General features: G+C 42.4%; 1 protein-coding gene across 3 annotated transcripts in view; it reads right to left on the bottom strand.

Moving 5' to 3' along the window:
• LOC123508323 (nephrin-like) overlaps positions 1–14,429 on the bottom strand; it is a 127,655-nt gene that overhangs the window by 62,017 nt on the left and 51,209 nt on the right. The gene's annotated exons all lie outside the window — the stretch shown is intronic.

The following is a 14,429-nucleotide window of genomic DNA, read 5'->3' as shown; positions in this document are numbered from 1 at the left end:
GCGTCAGGTAGGGTCGTGTACAGAAAGAGAGAGAGAGAGAGAGAGAGAGAGAGAGAGAGAGAGAGTGTGTGTGTGTGTGTGTGTGTGTGTGTGTGTGTGTGTGTGTGTGTGTGTGTGTGTGTGTGTGTGTGTGTGTGTGTGTGTGTGATCGCATGAGGGACGTGATTAAGTGGAGGTGAACATATGCTGAGAGAGAGAGAGAGAGAGAGAGAGAGAGAGAGAGAGAGAGAGACCCAGACAGACACACAATGAAACAAGTTGAGACACGGTCACACAACACACACACACAGACACACACACACACACACACACACACACACACACACACACACACACACACACACACACACACACACACACATACACACACACACGAGAATAATTAGGCAGGAAGGAAAAGAGAGAGAAAGAAGAAACGATGAGAAAAGTAATCACCAAGAAAGTTATCAGTAAACAAACGCAGCAGAAAAAATGGAGAAAAAAAGTAAAAGATAAGACACAAATACACAATCTCTCGGGAAATCAACAAATAAAAAGAAAGTATTGAAGAATTAAAACAATCGCCAATACACATTCAGACACACTCCTAGACAGACAGACAGATAGACAGACAGACAGACAGACAGACAGACAGATACACACAGGCAGGTAGACGGACGGACAAAGGAGAGAAGGAAAGAAAGAAAGAAAGAAAGACAAACATTACCTTTCTCCTCTTAACAGAGCGCCACACACAGATAAACGCTTCCTGCTCTTCCTCCTCCTCTTCCTCCTCCTCCTCCTCTTCTTCCTCATCCTCCTCCTCTTCCTCCTCTTCTTCCTCTTTCTCTCTCCTCCTCCTCTTCTTCCTCCTCCTACTCCTCTTCTTCCTCTTCCTCTTCCTCCTCCTTCTCCTCCTCCCCTTCCTCCTCCTCCTCCTCATCTTCTTCTTCCTCCTCCTTCACCTTTTTACTCGCACTCCTCTTCCTTTCTCTAATAAAGAAAAATGGTAAAAAGAGAAAAGAGACAAAAAACGAAAGTGGAAGAAAAAATGAGGAAAATAGATAAGAATATGAAAATGAAAATGAGATGAAGCAAAGAATTAAAATGTAAAAAAAAAAAAGTCTTCTCCAGCACACACACACACACACACACACACACACACACACACACACACACACACACACACACACACACACACACGCACACGCACACGCACACAAATATACACACAGGTGAGTTTGGAATATGTTTTGGACACACCTGAAATTGTCAAACTTAAAATGTAACAACAACTTTGGTGCAAAACATACAAGGGAAAAAATAAAATAAAATAACACACACACACACATACACACATACATACACCCAGACAGGCAGGAAAGACCATTTAACGACACATCCTAAATATTCACACATACGAACGAGTGAGTGATAAAGCATGCCATCGAAAAAAATTGAAAGGGAAGTGAGAGACAAAGAAGTAAATGCTCGGAATGACGCTGGAACAAATATAAAATTATGCGAGAAGGAGAATCCGCCTAATGGAGGAAAGAAGCGAGAGAGAAAACGACGCCGTGGCCATTTTGCTGTAAAGAATTAGGTGAATTAGAGAGAGAGAGAGAGAGAGAGAGAGAGAGAGAGAGAGAGAGAGAGAGAGAGAGAGAGAGAGAGAGAGAGAGAGAGAGAGAGAGAGAGAGAGAGAGAGAGAGAGAGAGAGAGAGAGAGAGAGAGAGAGAGAGAGAGACAGACAGACAGACAGACAGACAGACAGACAGACAGACAGAGAGAGAGAGAGAGAGAGAGAGAGAGAGAGAGAGAGAGAGACAGACAGACAGACAGACAGACAGACAGACAGACAGACAGAGAGAGAGAGAGAGAGAGAGAGAGAGAGAGAGAGAGAGAGAGAGAACTATAAGGAATACGTAGAGCATGAAATAGTAGCAGAGTACCGAGACTTACCCAACACTGCCGGGAAGTATGTACAGAGGAACACAGCAGAACACAAAGGAAGATCAAACACAAGCATAAGGGAGGGCTGGTGGTGAGGTGTTCCCAGCTTACTTATACATAAATTGCTTCCAAGAGGGTAAAGTTTACGTGGCACAGGGAATTCTAGACACAAGAGCACTAATACACTCTCCTCATATGGTGATGTACGATAAATGGCTTTCGTACAGAGGAATGCGTCTACCCACACACCAATTCTAAATGTGTTAAGGAAAGTCTAATTTATTTTATCATCTCTCCTCTAATTCACAACCCTTCGCTTCATGGTAATCTATTTCTATCTTGCTAAGTGCACGGCCCTTAATCAATGCATTCTTACCGTAGAGGACAAGAAGAAGTATCGTGTCATTCCAGAGACACAAAGGAAAAACGGTCAAAAATCAAGGGTATAATTGTATATGTCTTTGAACGTTCATTCCCTCTCCTTTTCAAGTATCCTTTCCCAAGCACTTTTAGGGGCGCAGTACAAGTGTCTTGATGTCTTGATCTCATTCATTGGTCACCGGAGGGACGCAGCAAGGAAACTGTCAAAGGTCAAGGGAAGAATCAACGATCAGGTTTAAATACCCACTCACCTCCCTCATTCCTGGCTTGCTTTCTTGTTTGTTGTTTGTTTTTTCCTAGTTTAACGGTGTCTTGCTCCCACGCACTTATCATGGAGGCGGAAAAAACAAGGGAAAAACAAAAGTCACGGGAATAATGAACAATAAACTCACCCACTCACCGCTCTCGTGTCTTTTCCTTGCAATTACTTGAACTCTCAACACTGGTAAAGAAAGATGTGTAAGTGCAACATCAGCACAACACAAAAAGAAAAACTGAGGAGCTTTATGAGAAGAGACACTTCCCTTCCATTGAATGTAATTAAAAAGGAAATAGTTCACACGGAAAGACTTCAGTGAGAAAAAATGAAGAAAGGTGAGGAGGAAAGCCAAAAATAGACAAGGAAATGTTCAGGGAAGAAAGAGAAAAGAGTGTGAGTGGAGGTAGAGAAAAAGAAAAGCGAAAGAACGTAAGAAAAAAGACAAGGCACATAACGAAGAGAAGGAATGCACTCGTAGGTGTGAAAAGAGATGTCAGAATAAAAGACAACTGACAGACGAGGAAGATAAACGCAAGAGAGAAAGGGAGGGAGAAAAGGGAGGATGATCTTATGCATGGAAGCAGCAGAGAAATGCGATAAAGGAGGAACAATCAGATCAGGCTTCATTGCATCGCGTCCAGATGGCACTAAAACTAATACTACTCTCGTATGGTGTATGGCGACTGACTATGGCTCGTATTTTCAAACACTTCTCTTCTTCACCTCCACGATTTCAAACCCTTTATTGTAATTTACACGAGTTTTCCAGGTGTTTTTACGGTTCTAGAGACAGAGTGATTAGATTTTTGCATTATTAACAGGAGAAACAAATGTCTTCTTATGGTTCCGGAGACATAGTGACAAGATTTCTGCATCAATAACTGGAGAAACACTTGAAAACCCCGCTTATCATCTCTGCGGGCCTTGGAAAATAGTCGTGGTGAGAGTAAAGCATTTCTGAATACGGGACTATGGATTCATCAATATGTTACACGTGTTTAATGATTTTCCAGTCACCAGTTTCTCCGTAAAAAGAAAAAAGAAAACAATGCGTACTTTCCTCATTATCTGCTGGTCGTGGTGTTCCATGTGAAGAATATTAGTGAGGAGCGGCGAGATCTGCCTGCAAGCTCTCAGTTCTCATTATTGCCCGGCATTGATTGGTCGCCGCGCTACCTCGTTTATTCCCAGAAAAGAATGTCTCCCGTCAGGCCCCGCATTGGTGATTCCCAGCCAGGAGTGAAGTTGCGAAACACTTTTTTTTTTTTTTTTTTCATCTTTAAATCTTTAATGCAGCAGTTTGGAGTTTCATTAGGTACCAACAACATCATTACCCTCATCACCACACCTATTACAACAACAACAACAACAACAACTGTATTTCCATCTTCCTACGACTTGACTTCTTTTAACCTTTTCAGTACTGGAATACAATTTTACCATGAGTTTTAGGGGTGATTAGAAGACTTTATTGACATTAGGAAGGGTCTATGGAGGTCAGAAGATTAATGGTAAGAATCTTCACTATTTTAATCCCCACATGAGTTTCCGAAGCTGTAAAAAATCACCAAGTAGTAACCAGAATGAATATGAAAACACGTCATGGTACTGAAGGAAGTTAAGAGGGAGGTTTCAAGACATTTGCCCCAGACTTTTGGCTAACCCTATTACTCTTTAAGGGAACTGGCAATCAAGTGGGCATTTTTTTTTGGGGGGAAGGAGGTTTTGTTGCTCTTTGGACGCCTTCTCTTCCTGCATAAAAAAAAGCAGTAGCATTGCACTCAACTACTGCAGACGAGCATCACTTATTAAAACACAGCTAAGCCTAGTCTGAGCACACAGGGACGGGGACAAGAGTGGTGCAGCACGTTTACCGCCTCGACAAAACAAGGAAGCAAGGAATAAAATACTAGAAGAGAGTGAGGCGCACAAAGGATAACAAGAGTGGAGTTTTCCTTAACTTCATCCCTGGACCCAAAGTTGATCCTCTTTCTTAGTTTGCCCTTAAGGGAGAAACGTCTTTTCTTTTTAAGTATTGTCGACGAGGCAGGAGTCAAAACAGAACCATCCAAGTTGATATAAGAGAGAGAGAGAGAGAGAGAGAGAGAGAGAGAGAGAGAGAGAGAGAGAGAGAGAATGCAGATAGACATACAGAGACACATAATCAAATAGACTGACATGTCAACAAACAATCAAACATGAAAAAATAGGAAAAAGAAACATAGATAACAAAACACACACGCACTCATACACACACACACACACACACACACACACACACACACACACACACACACACACACACACACACACACACACACACACACAGACGGACAAACAGACAGACACACACACACGATAAATTAACCCAAGATAAGGACATAAGTTTGTTTAATATGTGTGGAGTTTCATGGCACTGCACATTTTTGTCAGATATATTGTTGTTTTGTTGTTGCTTGTGCTGCTACTTCTGCGTCCGAGTGCCTAATTATACTCTCTTATGAGCAAGTTAAGAGCACGAATCATAACAATGCACTCCACCAACAAAATGTGCGAGGTCAGGGCACTAGGACACCTTACTTCGGCATTTCTATTTCTCTTTATTTTATTTTTTGTATTTTTTGTATGAATGGAAAACAAATCATAAATAAATCCAAAATGTTGCGTGAGTGTGTGAATCACCTTTGTGAATGGACACCGGTATGGCTCAGGCTCTGTATTATGTATGAAAGGGGCCTACTCTCTATGGGGCTATGGTTTTATATAGAAACAAAACAAACGAATATATTATTTCTAATCATGTTATTTATATATTCACTTACTTCTATTTATATCTATCTAGTTAGTTAACACGTATATCAGATCATTCATATACTTGATGATTTCGTGGGAAAACTCCATCGTTTATCATCATTCAATAACTGTTCTGTAAAATACGAAGTGTATACTGCAAATACTTCCATTCCTGGTGTCCTATAAAATTTTCATGTTTGCTCTTCCCTCTGGCTAAACTATTCTTGCCACTTTTTCCCCCGGCAGTGTGGTGGGCGGCGAGAGGCCGGTAGCCAGGAATCTTCTTCCCTTCTCGTGGCTGCTGCTGCTGCTGCTCTCATCTGCACACTGTGATAGCTCCCTCATGAAGGCAACCTCATTATACATGTAAACAAACAAGCCATCAATTCCCTACCTTCTCTATCTTTCCCTCCTTCTCCCTTCTCCTCCTCCTCCTCTTTTTCCTCCTCCTCCTCTTCCTCCTCTTCCTTCTTGTGACCTTTGACTGACGCCCAATTCGAGCAGTATAGAGTCTCTTTTAATGGAAGAAGTGGCAGCGTCCTCCAGCCTTTGCAAGTTGCAACTATCACATGCCTAGTGGTAAAAACTAATTTACATATTTTCCTTCACCTCGTTCTCCTCCTCCTTCTCCTTCTCTTCCTCTTCCTCTTTCTCCTTCCTTCTCCTCCTCTTATTCCTCCTTCTCTTCCTCCTCCTCTTCCTCTTTCCTTTCCTCCATCTCATCATCACCATTCACCTCCTTTTGCACTTGCTCCCTCTCCACCAATAAAGGAGTAACTCCTTGATTCCAGTTCGAGAAAAAGCTTTCAGTGGAGGCGCAATATTTCCAGCCACTATTTTCAAGCTCTTGACACCCTTCGCCCACGGTCAAAATAACCCAATGAAAGATCCAGGTTATGCTGAAGGCCACATGCTGCTTTTCATCATGACCACAGAGCTGAGGTGAATGAGAGAGAGAGAGAGAGAGAGAGAGAGAGAGAGAGAGAGAGAGAGAGAGAGAGAGAGAGAGAGAGAGAGAGAGAGAGAGAGAGAGAGAGAGAGAGAGAGAGATTCAGCATGCATGTATATTCTTTTGAGGTTAACATAAATTGTTCAGTGCTGGTGAATTTTACAAAGCATTGCCTGGCATTTCATAACGCACGTATTACTGTTGCATGTACAGGTCCCCCAAGACTCCTGTGCTTCCCAACGCTTCGTGCAGCCTCCGATGTAAACACATAAGAAACAACATTGTGATACTCCAGAATTCTACTTCAACACTAGAAATATACAAATAAATTATTAAATATATAAAAAAAATAAGCAAATCAAAGGAAAATAAACTAAAAATCTGCAGGTGAAATGGAGCACAGCAGACGAAAGGCCATACAACATTCATAAACAACACAAACACAACACTATCTTGTCCTTAAGGATGGAAGATGTATGCAAATGTAATCACTGGTCATCTCTTCTCCTCCTCTTCCTTGTCGTCCTCCTACCCATCACCACCACCATCACCATCATCATCACCATCATCATTACATACATACTCCTCTCCATCACCACCATTACCATCACCATATCATGCATACTATCTCAAAAACCAGCGATGACTGTCCCGCCATACAGTTCCTACGGCCCCTTTAAAGAGAAGCTCCCGGCACGTCTCCTCTCAGATGATGTGGAGGTGCCGCTTGCTCGCCCCTCCGCAGAGCCCGTGGTGGCGCCGATGGGTTTCGTCTACCTGGCACACGTGTGAAATTTTTAGGGTGGAAGTGCAAGTTCTCTGTAGGTAGGTTGTGTGTGTGTGTGTGTGTGTGTGTGTGTGTGTGTGTGTGTGTGTGTGTGTGTGTGTGTGTGTGTGTGTGTGGGAAGGGAGAGGGTGATAAGATGGGGATGTGAAAGTGTAAGAGAGAGAGAGAGAGAGAGAGAGAGAGAGAGAGAGAGAGAGAGAGAGAGAGAGAGAGAGAGAGAGAGAGAGAGAGAGAGAGAGAGAGACAGACAGACAGACAGACAGACAGACAGACAGACAGACAGACAGAAAGATAGATTAACACATACCTCACAAACACACACACACACACACCCGGTAGCTCAGTGGTTAGAGCGCTGGCTTCACAAGCCAGAGGACCGGGGTTCGAGTCCCCGACCGGATGGGGATATTTGGGTGTGTCTCCTTTCACGTGTAGCCCCTGTTCACCTAGCAGTGAGTAGGTACGGGATGTAAATCGAGGAGTTATGACCTTGTTGTCCCGGTGTGTGGTGTGTGCCTGGTCTCAGGCCTATCCGAAGATCGGAAATAATGACCTCTGAGCTCGTTCCGTAGGGTAACGTCTGGCTGTATCGTCAGAGACTGCAGCAGATCAAACAGTGAAACACACGCACACACAAAGCAATTTAAAACCGATGGATAGACAGACAGAGCAAGGAAAAACAGACAATTAGGCAGACAGGCAGGAAGACAGACAGATAACAGAGGAGTTTGACATGCGTAGGAATGCTAATATGACAGGGAAGTGGGCGTGTGGAGGGCATCTGTGTTAATGCAGGGAGGGAGGAAAACAAAAATGAAGAGAATGGGGCAACAGGTCAGCAGTGGTAGCAGTGTTGGGTCCTGTCGGTCACTTACTAAGCACTACCGACTGTCACAACTGGTGCTTAAGCTTTAACTGGCAATAAGCTGAAGATCCAAACAATACCGACTTTACGATATCGACGCTGACTTTATTCTACTACTATTACTACTACTACTACTACTAACCACCACCACTATGACTTCTACTACATGTTCACAATTTTTTTTCTCACTTTTCCCTATCTTCTGCTACTTCAAGAAAATAATTGGCAAAAGATGTTTAAGACTTCCTTTGTTCCCTTCCCATCACTGTCTCTTTTACTTGTTTTTAATTCCCCTGCAGGATTAGAAGATACAATTAAAGGAAAGGAAACAAAGGTAGAGAGAGGATAAGAAAAAAATTAATCCATTACTTCATATTCTTGCATCTCCGCCACCTGCGCTCTCTCTCTCTCTCTCTCTCTCTCTCTCTCTCTCTCTCTCTCTCTCTCTCTCTCTCACACACACACACACACACTCTCTCTCTCTCTCTCTCTCTCTCTCTCTCTCTCTCTCTCTCTCTCACACACACACACACACACACACACACACACACACACACACACACACACACACACACACACACACACACACACATCAATTACGTTATCATAAATGCAAAGATGATTATGGATCTGTTATCCCTCATATAATAATATTTTAAAAAAAACACACACAAAATAATGATAATCTAGATAGCGGAGCGTGGGCTGAAGAATGCTTGGTGTGTCATCTATTGGTCATCTATGAAAATAAAATGTATAAATAGTGTTAATGATCAGTGGGAATTACTTTGTTGATCTGCATGAACAAATTATTTATATCCATATTAAATTAAAGGCTAACTGTATTAATTTTGGGGGGAAATAATGGCACATGAATCATATACAGGATTTGGAAAGAGTTAATACACAATGATTTTTTTTTTTTTTTGTGTGTGTGTGTCGATGTATTGCTAAATTTGTTTGTGAGGACGGGAATTGTTTTATTTTTTTTCTTTTATTTATCTATTCATTTATTTTTATCTTTATTATTTTCTATTTATTTTTTTCTTGAGTCTGTGTGTGATTGTACCGAGTGACTGCTGTGTTACTTGGCGATACACGAGCGAGGAAACCAAGAGACTCCCACAAGGATGAATTTTGCAGCCCCCTATGGGACGACACACACACACACACACACACACACACACACACACACACACACACACACACACACACACACACACACACACACACACATACACCTCGCGCGCTAAATATATGGATGGATGACATGAGGATCTGCCAGTCTAGCTATTTTCCAGGGGAGTTTGAGCTAAGACAGGTCATGTTAGGTTAGATTAGGGTAGAGTAGGGTAGAGTAGGGTAGGGTAGGGTAGGGTAGGGTAGGGTAGGGTAGGTCAAGATAGGATAGGTTAGGTTGGGTTGGGTTGGGTTAGGTTACATAGGTGCTATTTCTAAATACTTCGACTTCTCATCAGCACTTTTAATACGTAGGCTCTAGAAATTGTTACTCGGATATTCATGGGTATTTTCCACAGATCCTGTTAGGCTAGGTTAGATGACATGAGTGCTATTTTTAAACACTTCGAGTACTCATCAGCGTTACTAATACAGAGGCTCTAGAAATTGTTACTCTGATACTAAAGGATTTAAAGGTTTGTTTCCCAGTGATGATGCAGAATCCTTGTCAAACTGTCATTAGAGTCGGAAAAAGCATCGTGAAATCTATATTGATACCCTTTAGAGCCTTTTAAAACCAGCTGAAATGAAACACCTAAACGTTACAGACTACACACCTGGATAACATAACCTAACCTAACCTATAAAACCCTACCTTACAAACAGCTGTGGTGGCTCAGCTTGATGTAATCCCCCACCACCATCACCATTACCACCACCACCCCCTCCTACCACACAACACGGGACCCCATTAGATTATTACAAAGAAAAATATGAAGCGCACGATATTCCATTCCGCCGATGAACAAGGCAATTCCCAGAAACGTCACTTCCCTCTTGGCGCTTGGGAATGTTCTTGAAAGTTTCATTCCTGCATCTTATCAAACACAACGTCGTGGAAGACATTGCTATTTTCAAAGGCATTCTTTTCATGTTTCTAAGAATGAGAATAATAAAGAAATACTATCTTTTTTTCAAGTTCAAAGCGTTGAGCAGTGCAAAACATGTTGGGTTTTCTCTATTTCATTTAATAATCGTGTTAATCTATAAATCAATGTTATGCTTTACGGCTATTTTCCCTTATGATTTGTTGTTGTTGTTGTTGTTGTCACTGTTGTTGTCGTTGTTGTTGTTTTGGTGTGTTTGTGTTTCTGTGTTTGGAGGAGAATCATATTCCTGGAAATATTAGAATACAGGAGTTATATTTTGCATTTATCCGGTAAACTTCTTTTTTTTTTCTGAATGAAGCAAACTAACAACTTTTCACATTCCACATGCAATTTTCTATCAACTTTCCAGAGTTTCAATTCAATTTCTCTCTCACACAACATCCCTCTCTCTCTGGTTTCGGAAAGTTCTTTTAACCCGTTTTTCCTCTTGTATTTACATTTCCATACCCCTTTCTCCCCCCCTAACATTTTTTATATGCGAGGGTACAACGGGAGAAAAAGAGAAAGTTTTAAAATTGCAGATATAAAAGGCACACCAGCTGGGGAAAGGAGGTACGGATCACTGTACGGGTGTTGCAGGCAAGGAAGGCACGAAGAGGGGAAGGACGGAAGAAAAGAAGGAAAAGGAAGGAAAGGAGAAAATAAAAACAATAAGAATTAAAGACAAAAACAATAAAAAGGAAGATGAGAAAAGAATGGGGAATGAAAACAGAAAGAGGGTTTACTGTGCCTCGTACAAACCCAGGGAGGAAACAAAAAAAGCCTTCACGTAATAGGAAGTTTTGTGTCGAGCAAGGCGGCTGTGTGTTGCGAACGAGGAAGCAACGCACTTCCTCCTGCTAAACGGTGTAGTCTCGCTCAGGCGTCCACTAACCTACATCAATCCACTGTTTAGCGTCTTTCCTCAATTCTAGGTCCTCTGATCGGCTGAAAGTCTATTGGTTATTTGGTTTTGTGAAGAGACTGACACCAGATTAGAGTGAATGTTGAAAGACACTAACTTCTGTAGAAGGGAAGGAAGGTTACAAGAAAATTGAAGGACACTAAATTCTGTGGAAGGGAAGGAAGGTTACAGTGTCCATTAACCTACATCAGTGTTTCTTAAAGTGTGGTCCGCGGACCCCCAGGGGTCCATGGAATGTTCCAAGGGGTCCGCAGGATAATTTTTAATATCGATTTCAGTCAAATTTTCGGCCAAAACGTCATAAATTCCTATTTTTGTAGCACCAAATCCTGATGGCTTTTTACAGTGGCTAAGTCACATTGGGATGGAAGTAATTTAAGTAATGCCGCCTTCCTCCCTTGGGGTGAAATCCTCAACGAAATTCCGAAAAAGACACACACAAAAAAACAACTTTATCAATGTTGTGGAAATTATGTTAAGCAAAATATAAACATTTATTTTGAAGATAAGCCAGTAATAAATAATTCAGTTGTAATTTCAGTATATTATGACCTGCAAACACTTTCAAACTCAAGAGGAAAATTATAATAATAAAGGGTCCGCTACATGAGTAATTTTAATAAAAGGGGTCCGCTGCACAAAAAAGTTTAAGAAACACTGACCTACATCCACCCACTGTTTAACGTTTCTCCTCAATTCTGTGTCCTGACTGGCTAAAAGTCTATTAGTTGTTTGGTTTTGTGAAGAGTCTGACACCAGATTAGAGTACTGAATATTGAAGGACACTACATTCTGTGGAAGGGAAGGAGGTTTACAGGACTTCAAGCCACGACTGTACCAAACGCCTGTTTGGTATATAAAAAAAAAAAAAGTGAAGAATATTGAGTGACACTTAATTCTGTGGAAGAGAAGGAAGGTTACAGGATTTCAAGTCATGACTGTACCAAAATACCGGTAAGTGCAGACGATTTACCTGAACCGAGTACAAGAGACATGAGAAAGGAGCTCAACAAAAAATAAATAAATAAAAATACACCGAACATTAAACGTGTGCATGTTACATAGATATTTCCATTCGGTTCACTTTCATAAGATTCTGTGTACGTACCAGGGTCGTTAGTTGAACCGTGCAATAAGGAAGCTGAAGGCCAAATAGCCCAGTCTAAGGGTATGGCCGGGAGTTTTTACAAACCTCGCATCCTAACTTGCTGAAGGAGAACAATAACTGCTTGCTCATCAGTGGAAGCCTTTGCAACCTGAGCAGGAAGCGAACCTCGGCATAACAAGGAGGGAGGTTACCAGTAAGCTTACCTGTGTGTGTGTGTGTGTGGGTGGGTGGGTGTGTGTGGGTGGGTGTTTCACTGTTTCACTGTTTGATCTGCTGCAGTCTCTGACGAGACAGCCACACGTTACCCTACGGAACGAGCTCAGAGCTCATTATTTCCGATCTTCGGATAGGCCTGAGACCAGGCACACACCACACACCGGGACCACAAGGTCACAACTTCTCGATTTACATCCCGTACCTACTCACTGCTAGGTGAACAGGGGCTACACGTGAAAGGAGACACACCCAAATATCTCCATCCGGCCGGGGAATCGAACCCCGGTCCTCTGGCTTGTGAAGCCAGCGCTCTAACCACTGAGCTACCGGGCGTGTGTGTGGGTGTATATTCGAGGAGAAAGAATGGACGAGAGTGGGTTTGTGATCTTTAGTGCTGCGAATGGAATGATTAACACATCAGCTAGTTCTTCACCGAGGTATTCATCCGATCCACTATAGCCCACCTACCTACCCATCCTCATCCACTCCTCCATAAAATATTTCCTCTTTCCTTCATGTCCCTTCTTCCCTCGTCTTCGTCCTCTTTCACAACCCTACCCGCGGGAAACTAACAAAGCTGCAGTATTGGGAGACCTTTGTTGGGTAAGTATTGGAGACTCCGGGAGCCGCGCTACACTCCTCTCTCTGACTGGACTCCCCTTGGCCTTGCCTCAGAAGCCATGAACCACAGGGCTTGCGGGGACAGCGCCGTGGTGAGCCAGTAAGCGGGGCCGGTGCACAAGGGAGCGTTTTCAATTTTCCGTCTTTCTTTCATATTATTAGTGAAGATTTCTCGTCCATAGCACAATACGCAGTAGTATTGAAGAAGGTAGCTAGATTAAGGGAAACCAGATTCTAGGTAATTCCCGCTCTACGTTTTTCTTCCTCCTCCTGTCTTTCTTCGCCGTGTTCTGTCTGATTCATCTTTCCATTGTGCGTCCTTTATTCTATATTATAAGCGTGTATTTCTCATTTATATACTTTTTTGTCTCTTATTATACACAGACAGACAGATAGATAGACGGATACACACACACATACATATTAGTGTAATATGATATAGAATATTTGGAACATTTATTTCCTTTTCTCTGTGTTGGGAGTCATTTTTCATTTGTGCTCTTTCCAACAAACATGTGTCCTCACTTTTCCTGTCAGCAGCGCTGTAACAGTATTGCATCACGATATCATTTTGATCTGCATGTCACATATATATTGAGTAATATTTCTCCATGAATGCTGAACATTCTTCACATTGCATCACTGCACCACGTTACGAGCTGGCTGTGTGTCTGGCACGTGCATGTCACTCCCCACCACACTGAAGGACCTCTGGTGTGCCCGCGAGCAGCATATCCGTGCTTGTCACATTGACACACCTGCGATTCTGAAAAATATTCTTCATACATGCGTGGCAGAGCCGTGCGTTAGCAGACCACGAGATGCCGTGCCTAGGTTGCACCATAACAAGTTAACACTGTCGTTCATCACAGACAGCATAAGATAACTGTCACATGGAACAATAAAATGGTCAAGTAACAAGATATCACAACAATCAACCAACACTACAAAGGCAATAACTGCACCGAGTCTGTCTGGACACTACACTCTTTAGTCTAGTTTAGAATTTCTCGTGATCACTAGAGAGACTCCGGTAGAGCGAGTTGACGCTTCACGAAGAGGCTGGAAAAGTCACCTTATCTTTTTCTCACACACTAATTATTAAATTCCGTAGAACACATAGAGTGCCCCACTCAAGCAAACATCCTCATTAGAAGACAAGAGGCTTCCTATTTTGTTATATAATGTCTAATGTTCCCGAGTCCCTTGTCGCTGTGGTTCTCCTCCTCCCTCTCCTTACTCTGCTTCATTATTTTTCCTGTATTCGTACTCTTCCTTCACCTCGTCATCCTTTTCCTCTTCCTCCTCCTTCTCCTTCACCTTCTCCTTCTCCTTCTCCTCTGCCTTCTTCCTCCTCCTCTTCTTCTTTCTCTTACTACTTCCTCTTCCTACTCCTGCTTCTCCTTCTACTCCTCCTACCTCCTCCTCCTACCTCCTCCATCTCCTCTTCTTCCTCCTCTTATCTCCCTCGCCTCCTACTCCCCT

The sequence above is a fragment of the Portunus trituberculatus genome, chromosome 24 (genome assembly GCF_017591435.1).
Source record: "Portunus trituberculatus isolate SZX2019 chromosome 24, ASM1759143v1, whole genome shotgun sequence".
Taxonomy (NCBI): domain Eukaryota; kingdom Metazoa; phylum Arthropoda; class Malacostraca; order Decapoda; family Portunidae; genus Portunus; species Portunus trituberculatus.
This window is presented reverse-complemented; position numbering and strand designations above follow the sequence as displayed.